The 14,048-nt window shown below is 29.0% G+C and overlaps 1 pseudogene; it reads right to left on the reverse strand.

Moving 5' to 3' along the window:
* Positions 1–476: 476 nt before the first annotated feature.
* LOC143627262 (nuclear transcription factor Y subunit C-3 pseudogene) lies at positions 477–830 on the reverse strand (annotated as a pseudogene).
* Between the last annotated feature and the right edge of the window lie 13,218 nt (positions 831–14,048).

Genomic DNA, 14,048 nt, shown 5'->3' on the forward strand with positions numbered 1-14,048 from the left:
CAATTATAGTTAGGTTTGACTATTATACATTATCATAGTTAGAAAATATTATTTGATTTAAGTTTTCTTTGTTTGTAATTTTTCTCATTATGCATATGCTAATGCATGTATTATCACTGACTTATTGAGTTTTTACTACTCTTCAGCCATTAGCTATGGATAATTACATGCCCATAGGGCCGTCTCTGAAATTTTAAATGTCATGTGTGACTAGTGATAGTTCAAATAACAATCTAATAGGTCTAGGCTAATAACAAAATAAGAGTCCATTTTTATATTTAGTACTCGTTAGGGCGCGCGCGAACCTGAAATGTCAGAGACAGGCGATGGTAGGTATTAGTAGTAAATATAATACTTATAAAGCCATGTAACATGTTGTAACTCACAATAAGAAACTGATTCTTGCTCGCTAAAAAGCACACACATTTAGGAAAACCAGCAAGAGTAAAAAAAACATGACCTATATTTGTTACTTTTCAAAGAGCATGATTATCTTCATTTAGCACTTGATCACATGCATTAGGATGAACCAAATCAATAAGAAAATCAAACACGTCAGTCGTTGCAACCGCGGATGCAACATCTTCTTTGTGTAAAGTTCTTCTCTTGCCTTGGATGGTCATGTTCCAAGATCTCTTGGTCAATTCCTCAATGAAAAGCTCACAAGCTTTCGAGAACACAAGTGGCGCCTCACCTGATATCATCTTCACATCCACACTCGATTTCTTCATGATCTTCTTGATCCTTGCCAATGGCAACAAATGGGGTCCCGTTCGGCCTGATACCCCTCCTCCAGATAAAATCCTTGAATATGTCCCGGCTTGTCTCATCTTAGATCTAGAGACAAAGGAGCGCGTTATACTATACGTCTTTAAATAGTTGATCGATCTCTTGCTTTATAGTGATACTTTTTTGTTTAGTAGTGGTTACTAATAGATTGAGATGATGAGAAATGGCCAAACTTTTGGTATTTAAACATATAAGATGAAAAATGATTGTAAAATAAATAAATAGAAATTAGAATAGGGTTTTAATTGGCCGGCCAGGTTCTCCAGCTTGCATGCCATAACTGACTTAGGTGGCCGGCTATTTTACGAAGCCAACTTTATTTAATATTGACATGTTTTTCTTATTTATAACAACTATTATTGGAGGTCTCAGCTTTGCAAGAGCGTCGTATGAGGGTGATGATGATGACGCATTGATACTTGATATATTAATGGAATAATATAATCATATATGCTTTGATCTAAATGACTGTAAAAATAAGTAAGTCATGCTATTTACTAAATATGTCTTATGTCTAAGATTAAAAGTTAGCAATTAATTAAATAAAAAGAATTTAAAAACTAATTAAATGTACAAGAAGAAGATAAAATAAAAATATGTGGAAAAAAGTTTTTTTTTTTTCTTTAACTAAACTGATAACTATATTTAATTAAATTCAAGGGTGGAAATGTAAAACCTTTAAGGAAAAAGAATTATTAAAGTTCGGGGACCGTATAATAACGATGTTATAGTACTCGTGTTTATATTTCTACTTAACCCTACCAGACGTTTTGCCTTTTTAATTTTATTGTTACTAGTAATTTTTATTTAACAAAATAAAACACATATATGATAATTGATGACTCAGGTTGTGTTCTCGAGTTTAGTTAACAAAAGAAAGGAAATGAAAGTTTTCATTTCCTTTTCATTCTTTTCCCTTTCTTCTTCTTTCCCTCTTTATTTTCTTTTTCTTTTTTAATTCTTTCTAAAATGAAAATAAAGATTTTTTCTTATTTTTCTTCTTTTTTTCTCCCACTCTTCTTTCCATCCTTAATTAATATTGGGAACACAACTTGATGTTTCTTTTGTTTCAAAAAACTTGCGAACACACTAATTTCATATCTTTTTCTTTCTTCTCTTCAATGAGACTCGGAAACACAACGTTAAAATGTTGGAAATGTAAGTTGAAATTATTTTCTAGTTAAATTAAGTAATGTTTTATTATAGTGCATATAAAAGTTGAGATGAATTGAAAAAGGACAAAAAAATGCATTCAAGTAAATAAAATAATAATTGCAACATGAAGTTTTAAGGGTTTTTTTAATAAGAAAATGTCATATATTTTAATGAAATATATATCGAATTTTCATTGACCGGTGATGTATATAGTTTTTAATTTTATTATATTATTCCATTAATCGGGAGTCCAGATTCATTAGGGGTGTTGAGTTGTAGGATCTTATGTTTTAAATAATTAAAGGATTATAATATTTATAGTTCACAACATTGCTCCAATTAGTTGCAGAGCAACATATGTCAACTGGCATGTTACAAAAATTAATTTAATAAAAAATTGAAACACATAGCAAAATGAAAGGTGAATATAAGGTAAGGAAAGCAGATATATAAATTGCATGTCAAAACATTAAATGGATTAAACATTTTTTCAAAACGATGTTTTAAGCCTATCAAACAGTAAGTCCGGTCGTATTAAGTATGCAAGGCTGACAAATAGTTAGAAATGTTAGTGTGCATGTGTCGACTCACTTAACCCTTAACCAAAACCAAAACCAAAACTGAAATTTTTGGTTATGTGTTTTCTAAAACCAATCGATTTCAGTTAATTCGGCTTTGGTTAATCAGTGGTTTCCGGTGTTTCAGTTTGATTAAGGTTCGGTAAAGTATTTCAATTAATAGTCTTACTATAGACTAGGTTAGAACCCGTGTACTACACGGGTTAGTTCATAAAATTGATAAAAATAAACAAAACATATATAATGTTTATGACTGAATATAAGCATTTTTATATAATTCTGAAAAGCTGAAAAAAATATATTTTATAACTTACAAATCTGATTTTAACAAAACGAATGCAAATGTTAAAATCAATTTACATTAAATGTATAACAACTTAAAGACCAAGTTTAAACTTTTTTAACACGATCCCAACTCATTTTAGTCAAAGCCCGTCTTGATCTGATTGACCAAAAAACTATAAATTTCACATGATATGTGGTAGTCATGCCATAGTACCCAATGACCAATATACCATTGGCAAGAAAAAGACTATTTTAGCCATAGATGTTAGAGAAACAGCCGGTTTAACGCTCCACCATAACAACTTTACCCATGACAATTCAGGAGGCTTATAAATTTGCGGCAACAATTCATGATTTTTGACAACCTCCACAAGTAAATTGACATCATTAAACTGATTTCAGATTGTGCACATATGTTCCATTCCAAAGAATGATATTGTATGTCACTAAGCTGAAATTGACTAAACTGACACGTTAGTGCCATCAATAATCACAGTTGAGCTCGGAAAAATCGACATTGACCATAAAGTCAACTTTTACCAAAAAGAAGTTTTCAAAAAAAAAAATGATTTGACCCAAATAATGTCTAACTATAGCAGTGATTATCTAAATTTAAAAGGATTCAAAAATAACCGTAAATTTAAAGAGAAATCTATGTTATGTACTACCGCGAAAATGAATTTGAACCAAGTAGCAACAAACTCATATACACATAAAGTAATTATTAGATAAGTGATGCATATAATCCAATTGTAACTGTAAATTCCCGTAAAACCAGCTCAACTAATAATATCATTCCATATTATGCTAATTTACAAAAAAAAAGCTCAAAAGTATGCCAATAAAAAAGATTTATATATGCATATACAAGAATAATTTAGTCGGAGAAAAAGTATATATACATACACTAAAATAAAATATATATAATTTGGAGAAAAAGTTAGTACCATGGAATACGAAGGAATTGGAGTGACCAGCCACAGATGACGTGGAGGAAGACGAGACCAACCACATGTACCCTCAGTTGATAATTTGGAATAAAAAACGAATTTGGAAACCGGTTCCACTTACTCCCCGCACACACCACTGCACCTGCACTTATAACCACCAAGTCAACATAACAGTGTTCAGTCAAACTGACCCGACCTGTTTCACCTCATTCTAATAGAATATTTAAGTAATCTTGTATCTAGTTGCAGACCCATTTCAACACATTTTAACATTACTCAATTCTAATGAAAATACATAAGCATAACCTGCTTAGTATATAATTGTTTAGTTCCTATACATTAGAAAACTATTAGTTTTCTAAAAATTCTTTATATTATAATAACTATTATCAAACCTGTGGAACATCATAGGAACATCATTAATAGAGTTTAAGAGCTAAATTACCTTAGACAAAAGATGATCTAATCCGTAGAAAAGTCAAAAAAAAAAAATCAAATTCATAAACTCAAAACATTTAACACCTTACTTATTTACATCCATATCAATTCTAGCTATTTGATACTTAAAAAACTTCACTATGAAGTTACCAAAAAAACATACAATGAAAGACCAATGAATTGCAATGCCGGAAAGAAAAATACACTTATTTGACGGTTCGTTCAAGATCACCTCAAACTTATATAACTGTTAGTTTTACCGATGACAACAACAAAGTATCACTACTAATGTGATCTGGGCCAAACTAACTGACTCGACCCAAACCCTTAATTTAAATGTCAAATTAAGAAATGCCAAACGGTTTCAACCATAGCAAAACAATTATAATCTAAAATTCCCAAAAACAAAAAGAAAGTAAGAAATAAAAAAAAAATCCAAACTATTTGAATAATAAAGTAACACAATTCACCGAACACCGTTAAAGAAAAAAAGGTATGAAAACTTATCGGGCCCGACAATATATTGTAATCAACTAAAACAAACAACATATTAGTATTTGGCATAATATGGACATATCACATATCTAGATACATGTCTAATTGATAATCCAGATACATGTCTAGCAAACTCCCCTATCTAACGATCGTCATAAAACATAATAGATGGTTTTCTTTACAAAATATGTTTAATCAACAGAATATGCGTTTTAATTATTAACCGATTACTAAAATTACAAAGGTTGATTTGATTGAACATGAATTAACTTGTGCGTTGAAGGTGAATCGTTCGAATCCGATTGTAGCTGCGAATCATAGTGAACATGTTTAGGTGAGACGATTGAATATGTGAATCAGATTACTACAAAGGTTTAATAGTTACCAATTTAGAGTTTGCGATGTCACATGAAGACTTTACAATTGTCAAAAGATTGAATATATAAAAGGGATTACAAAGGTTTGATTGAAATGAATTTGAAACCACTGTATAAAGTAAAAAACTGATAAACAATTCAAAAATGTAATCAATCAATTAAAAAATCGAAAAATGTATACCTTGTAGAAGGGATCGATTGAACGTTTGATTGAAATCTATAACAGCTAGGGTTGGAAGTTTTTATTGAATATGATGTGAAGGCTACTGGTTAATTTGAATTTGAAGTATAACTTGATTTGATTTGAAGTATAATATTGGATTATTAAATTTAATTATTGTCCCGTGAACGACACGGCTGAAAATATAGATATCGTCTAATAAACACATATAATTTCAAACGACAATATTTCCCGCCCTCGAAAATAAGTTAATAGAACTTGTCTAAATTCGAAGGATAGACAAAGTCTATTAAATCAAATATTGGATATAATGAATTGTTAATTATACATTCACATGGGGCTTCATCACCATAAAACTGTCTCAAAAAAACTTTTAATAATTCCTACAAAAGTCAATATATAAATTTAAGTAAACATAAAAAATAAATTAAATATGAAAATATGTTATTAAGCTTGGTACCAAATGTTGTGAAACTGAATCTCTTAATTTCTTAAAATTAAAAAAGTCAACACATTTTCCCATTTATATAGAGAATAATTAAAGATTTTAATTACAATTAATTCATAAACTGATGATTTTGCATAATTATGGTAAATTGAATGATATGTGGTTTTGGTAATTGAATGTGATTTTAATTCGATTATTCAAATGATTTTGAATTTTGGGATATTTAATTATATTAGAAAAGTTAGTCTCACCATTTTTATTATAGAAAGTAATTAATTTTGATAAATGACTATCTAAATTAAGAAAACTATTAAATGGTTTGTTATAAAGTAAATTATCCCCTCTTTAGTTAACATCATTTTAATAAATAAATATAGTATATACATAGGCTTAATTAATTGTATCATATCCTGTATAATAAACATCCTTTCAAGTTAGTTTATACATTTATTTTTAATTAGTTGACTCGATTAAAATTTTCAATTTCATATCCCGTCTCTAGTAAAACTATTTTAATATATAGGCTTAATTAGTATACATTATTTTTTTATAAAGCTAAACAAAGTTATATTCTAGGCTTAATTATTTATTTTATTGTTAATTGGGTCTAATTTTAGATGTATAGGAATTGACAATTCATACTAGTTACCAAAATTTGTTTAATTGGTATGATTAATTATATTAATGGTAATAAATATCAATTACTAACTTATTCTTGTACATTACTAATTTTATGCTCTAGCTTGAAGTATGATGTAGAGTTAAACATATCAATTTTAATTATATTGTAATTAATCATGTTTAAAACATTATACCATCTAACCTAACTAAAACACGTATTATAACAATCTTTATAAAAACGTAAATACATTAATTAATTAACAATAATAATTTATTGGTTACCTTAATTAAAACATGGTAATTAAAAAATTATAATAAAGACATATTAAATTGGTCAAATGTATTAAAGATTCTATAATGTACGTAAGCACCGGATTATTAACTATATAACCTATTTTTGTAAGTGGTCAAGAATTCGAATTTCAAAATGGTTCTAATAAATAATTTTTATTATTCACTTAAAAAATTTAGTTGAAATTGACATTAAATTCACAATAACTTGAAATATTTTTGGAAGAAACTGATATTTTTTTTATTTAATGCATGAATATTGAATAATTATGAAATGAGTTTATATTTATGAATGGTATTCAAAAAAATAAAAAGGGTTGAAAATAATTAGTCGAATTAGGAATGAGAATTATGTTTAAATATGTAAATTTTATTTAAACCTATTCAATATAAATGGTCAAATTGAGTCAAATCGTTAATTTATTCAAATTGTTGTTATTTAAACCTATTCAATATAATCAAATATGTAAATGTTATTTAAACCTATTCAATGTAATTGGACTTTGACCAACAACATTATAAGATTGATTACCTTGCTATAGATAATTTAATGTATTATAGAATAATCAACTAAATTTCATTTCAGGATTATATAATAACCAATTAAATTACATAAATTGTGAAAATAAATAAATACATGAATACTAACATAAATATAAATTAATATTAAACAAAAATAAAAGGCATCTTATCAAACAATTCTCAATCCATGAAATTAACTATACCAAGTTGGGATAATAACCTTAAATGATAAAATTAAATATTAATATTAGTATCACATAATAAATATATTACAAATTATGGAAGATTTGAATAATGTGAAAAAATATAAAATTGATGTTATAACTTACAACCGGAAAATTTGAATCGCGTTAGCTATTAAAACGAAATAGTGAAGATCTCCATTGAATCTTCGATTTTGATATATAACCTGAAAACATTATAAGAAAAAATCATATAAATATTAATATAAATACAAACAAAAACGGAAAATTATCAGTTTAATCTTGAATTTTGATATACAATTTAAAGATATTATAACAAAGTAATATAAAAATTAAGATAAATATTAAACCTTACCGGAAAACCGTAATAACTTCAGCGTATTAATTCAATCTTGGATTTTGATTTATAACCTAAAGAGATTATAAAAAAATTATATAGCAATTAAAATAAATATAAAACATTACCGGAAATCTTACCGGAATCAATAGAACCTTATCGGAAAAACGTATAACAAAATTGGCCATTACCGGAATATAGGAGACGGTTGAGGAATAAGCCGAGAGAGAGATAAATAGTTAGGGATTTGTTAGTGTAAGAATTACCGTATGAATGTTAGGTATTTATACACGAATTTCCTATTGTAATTAGAAACAAAAAATTAAGGAAACTCAATTAACTTAAAATAAGGACGAAAATTAGGGAATTAGGATTAATTATTTTTTAAAATTTCAATTACTAAAATGTGATGTTCATAAATTAAATCTATACTATATTTAAATCTAGACTATATTTAAATACGAAATTAAACTTATTAATGTAGAAATATAAATTACTAATTCAAAAACTGAGATATTCTTTCTAGATGTGAAAAATAAAAAAAAAATCATTTAGGAACAATAACACTTTTAAACCAAAAAAAGAATACAAAAATGGACGATGTAAAAACAACACAAAATAAAAACCTTAGACACAAAGCTAATGGTGTTTCTAAAGAGAGTTTGAAGGTGTAAGAATTATCGTATGAAACTTAACTATTTATACGGATTGAATTATGGTTGACTAAATCATTGAAGGAAGGTATACAGGGAATTGATTAGAAACAAATATTTAAGGAATTTCAAAAAATTTAAAAAAACTAAAAGTAAGAATGATAAGTAAGGAATTAGGATTAATGGATTTTCAAATTTTGAATTTACTAAAATGTAATGTTTCAAATTTAGATTATTATAAATATAATATTATTTAATTTAAATTTAAATGTTGACTATATTTAAACAAACAGAAATAAACTTATTAATGCAAAAATATAAATTAGTAATTTATTTATTTAGAAAAATATAATTAATCATCAATTATAACACCGTATATGTAATTTATAAAATAACAATGTCTATAATATATAAAATTATAATAAATTTTTATATAATGAAGTACTGAATCATATGATCGAAAGTTATAAAAATAATCAACATTTAATTTATATGTAATTCATATAAGGTGTGAAAAAAGAAATTACTAATTTTGTTTTTATTTATTAACATTAACACAATTTTAATACAACTGAACACTAATTATCAAATCCAATATAATCAATTAGAATATTTAAAATCAGCACCATATATTTAAATCAATAATTGAGAAATTTAGAATCAGTAAACAGGTCAACATTTATATTTATAGTAAATCTTAAGGATGATTAATAAATTCCTTAATCAATTGAGCCATTAATAATTTAAATATTGTATTTGATATTAATATATTTGGTTGCAATTTTATATTTTACGTAAAATTTATTAGTTCTAATTTTATATCTATGTAAAATTTATGTAAAATAATGATTAGTTAACCGATTGACTGATCATCCGTAATTATAGTAAAAATTAATGATGCTAAATCATATACTTAATCAAATAATCAAATAAGCTACAATAATTAATTCAAATTTAGAAATTCCCTAATTATACAATTTCTTTAACCAAATGGGTGATTCTTTCCTAAATTTTACGATAGATACAAACCGGTCAATTTGATAAATTTTTTTAAATATAATAGTAAAACCAATTATACTAAAGTTAAATTCATATTCTCTATATATTGAATTCTATTGATAAAATATATATTAATTATCTAAATTTTATATATTATATAAAAACCATTAAACCTGCTGAGAAGAAACAAAAAGTGTGAATAAATCAATCATCAATAAAAAATAATAACATAAAATTAGTTTCAAAACATATTTATACTTATAGTATACATAATAAATAAATCGTAATTAATTATTAATTATAATTATTAAGTAGAAACATAATTAAAAAAAATTCAAAATTCAAATTCAAAATTAAACATTAAATGAAAGATGAAAGAGAATACTTTAAAAGAATTGATTAATCTTATTTAAATTTATTATTGATTTATTTAATTAAGATGAAAAATGGAGAAGCTATTGATATAAATGGAAACTTTAGTGAACAACCAATAGGAAGGGGGGATTTTGGCATAAAACTTATTGCTTTAATAGTATAGTTAGATTTAGGAGTCGCCATGTGACACTTTGAAGGCTCCTGGTTAATCATAAAAAATGTTGTTTAAGAACCCACTCTTTTATTAGATAGGTAGATTCCTTAAAACATGATTTGATAGTGACTAGAGGTGCACAAATCGGGTTTTTTCTAATACCGGGTTCGGGTATGAAACCGGTTTCGGGTATGGTCGGGTATTGAGAGAAATCAGGTAGGGTTCGGGTAGGGTATTGAGGAGAAAAACTCAACCCTATGCACCCGGGTAGGGTATGATCGGGTTCGGGTATTGGAACCGGGTAATAATACCCGGTTTTGAATTTGTAATTTTTTTATACATTTTTTAATTTGTTTAAAATTTAAATTTGCTTTGTAATGTATAAAAATATTTAAACGATATTACACTAACCATATTCCACTTAATTACAAATTATTTACTTAGTAATATGCATTTTACAAAAGCTTAAACATAAAAGTTGTGAAGTAAACATAAAAATATACTATAAAAACTCATGTATTATTTCGGGTATTAGAAAAATTGGTATCGGGTATCGGGTATAACCGGATATCGGGTATAGGGTATGACCGGGTCCGGGTATTTACGGGTATAAATCGGGTACGGTTCCGGGTACGGGTATTGACCTCAAAATGCATACCCTATTCATACCCTACGGGTAGGGTCGGTTCCGGTTTCGGGTATAGAATACCCGGGTATAAAAAAACCGATTCCGGGTATTTTTTTCGGGTCCAGTTCCGGATACGGGTTTTTTTTTTCACCTCTAATAGTGACCATTGACAAATTTTGTGACTTCAATGGCCCAATTTGTGAAAAACAACTATCGTTTGAGGAGAACATAAAAGCCCGTATAAAAAGCCCATAACCATTAATGGGCATGTCACATGTGTGAAGCTTAGCTCAACACTTGGATTCATATAATTTATTAAAGGTTAATTGCAAATAATAACAAATTAATTTTAAGTTTTATAATCTACCTTCAAGAAAAAATTATTGTAATTCAAACGGATGAAATACGACACTTTCAGGGTCATATTCGATAATGAAACTTTTGTATTCTATAACGTAATGTGTGTAATTAAGCATGAAACAACTATCGTTTGTCAACTACATTGATATAGTATGATGAGTCAATGATTACTTTATAGGTATAGATATGCAAAGAGGTGGAGCCAGAAAACGTGACATTCTCGTAGCCGACCGTCGTAATACGTTGGATCCGCCTCTGGTTATGCAATAGCAATACTATGTGTCTATGTGATCGTTGTGGTCCTCTTCCAATATATAACACAAGAACCAAGTCCATATGTCTAACAGGTGTTCATGCAAACTTGAAAAGGGGGGCAACATACGTGTATCCCAAGCGTGTTTTTCTCTTTCGTTCTTCTTTGATTTTGCTTAATATGCATTTGAGGTAGCTCGTAACTTTAGACACATTGCATGGTCTTCAACCGCTAAACACTTCAACGTAACTTGTATCATAACACGCTTAGCGCAAAAAAAAGGTAATTGATTTTTAACTATGACTTAGACGAATGTACACATCATGGCGACCGAAGGTTTTGTCTTTTTATAAGGAAAAATTGAAGTCATTTCAATTGTGATATTTAGAATATTAGATGAAATTCATGTGTAGTCATAAAAGCCCCACCTCTGGGTGTTATGCGTCACGTGGCGTTCGGTCAGAGTTATGGCTTTTTACAAAAACAAGGTGTAGTCATAAAGCCCCACCCCCAGGCATTATGCGCCACATGGCGCCCAATCACTATTTTTTTTGTTTTTTATTTAAAATAATCAAATAATAATAATATTTTATTAAATCAATATAACTTTAAATAAACCAAATCAATCCATCCCTTCCATCCAACATCCGTCCTTTCCATCCATGTGATCAACCACCGGAAAACTCGCCGTCAACATCCAACCACAACACAACCACCACCCAACAAAACCCTTACCGGTCACCACTCACCGGAATCCTCTTCGATTCGTCCCCTCATATGGTTCTTCGGCGTCCTCTCACTGGTCACCACCACCCAACAAGCATGGTCTAATATATCCAACGGATATATTTTTGAATGTTGTGCCCATTTCTTGCGTTATCAACAAAACGTCGGACCAAAATAAAACACCCAAAACGCGTTATCATCCAAAACGCCGGCCATAAATCCTGACTACGCATGGTCTTAGTTCTAGTAAATGTTGCTATGGTATTGTGGGAATCATTTTTTGTGGGTCCTTAAAAAGAGGGATACAATAGTTTCTGAATATTTCCATAAATGTCACTCCACTCAAATTTATATACTTTTATAAGCAAAATAATACAAAAGTAAATCATATAAAGAACCGGCCCGGGAACAATGAAATTAAGCACGCCCGAGTGTGCATGGAGTAATGGAGGGGTCACACGGCCATGCCTTGTCAATCATCATGAAACTATGGTGTAACTACTGTAAACGGGTTGACAAGTTAACTTTACACAACTATGAAGTTAAAAAAGAACATAAAAACAACGGATAATCCATAAACATATTGGATGGGTAATAATACATGTATTCTGATATGTGATTAATTTGTATAAATTTTGTGGATTTGAGACATGGGTGGTATTATATGATATCTGTCGATTACCCTAACCAGGTTATTTACATCAAGTTGATATATTATATAATCGTGGGAATATATAAAGAAAAATAATATGTTGAAACTCTCACAAACTTGAAATTAGCAAATTTGTAAGTCATAAGTGTAGTTGACTTTATAACATTTTAAGTTTGTTTTTAAGTTTTGTTTAAGATTAGTTCTACGGTAATGAGTTATGAGCGTCTCAACATGTAATTTTTAACCACCTAGTACCACATATAGGCAAACTTGCGAACCCAATAGGTAATGAGTAGCGACTTCGCAACGAGTATGGGATCAGATATGAGACATGGCATGAGACTAGGGTTATGAATACTCGCCCCACTGTTTAGGGTGTGAATAAGTCGATTTTGATCCGTAACCGTAACCGTAACCGTAACCATAACCATAACCAAACTATCGGTTAACTAAAGTATGATAACTGGATGGTTATTGTGATTAGTTTTTTAATTCGGTATAGTTATGAGTCGATTAACCATAAACTAGAACTGACCCTGAAATGTAAGTGGGCATTAAAAGTCTGGGCTTGCATCTCGCCCAAGTAAAACGGTTTAAGAGGGAATCTCGGTGTTGTAAACTTGTAATACAAACAATCAACTTGTTGAAGGAATCCCATAGCCAACACTTTAATTTCGGTTTTCAAAAAAAGTAAGAGCCGACCATCGTCTTTTATTAGGTTCGGTTACATGGGTTACGGGTAAATTAACTAATTGAGATGAAGTTGGGTATGCTATTAATTGACTCATACGTAATGATTTAATAATTGATAATACATAGGAGATGTCAATTAGAAACGTCCCACAAAGGGGCTGATGATAACAATATTATGTGCCATGTGGTGGTGAACAGTGAAAGCCACCTATACATGTGCTCGATTGTGTAGGCTCACTGAATCCTAGCCGGTGGTCCTCACCACCATGTGTCTAATTGGATTAATGGTGCGTGTTGAGATACACCATCGTTCCATCAGGTTGTGGTCCATATAAATTATATCCATAATCAGTTGATAATGACCTCCAAGTTCCAAAATCTTTAGGTCGTCACATAAACACATGTTTTCAAGACATGTAATTCGGTTTAGTAGTTTGAATAATATTTTATCTTTTTTAGGTCTTTTATTTGGGTTAAGCGAGTTGAACCCAATAGATTTATCGGATAAGTTCTTAATTGTGAGATTCGAATAGGTGATAACTTTAACGTTGGTATAACTTAATTAGTTATGCTCATTATTTATTTTTTAGAATAAGTAACAAAAAATAAACGAGCACTTGTTTGCAAAAATCAGCCGATCTTTTTTAGTTTTTGGTTACCTAGTCTTTGAAAACATGGATCCAAGTTTTTGCCAATGCTACTTCTTGTAGATTGTTTTGTGCTCTTGTCCTCTTCATACTACTCGACTCGTGACCTAGATTGGGTTGTTCTATGTTCCTGGTTGATGTTGTGTTTTAGGGAGAAATGTGTGTAAAATGGTTTAAAAGGTTGGCATTTTTAAAGTATAAATTTAATTTTTAAATAGAGTTATCCTGACGCCTGAAA

This window comes from Bidens hawaiensis, unplaced genomic scaffold (genome assembly GCF_021521415.1).
Source record: "Bidens hawaiensis isolate Kalapana, Puna unplaced genomic scaffold, B.hawaiensis_p1.1 tig00004618_1, whole genome shotgun sequence".
Lineage (NCBI taxonomy): Eukaryota > Viridiplantae > Streptophyta > Magnoliopsida > Asterales > Asteraceae > Bidens > Bidens hawaiensis.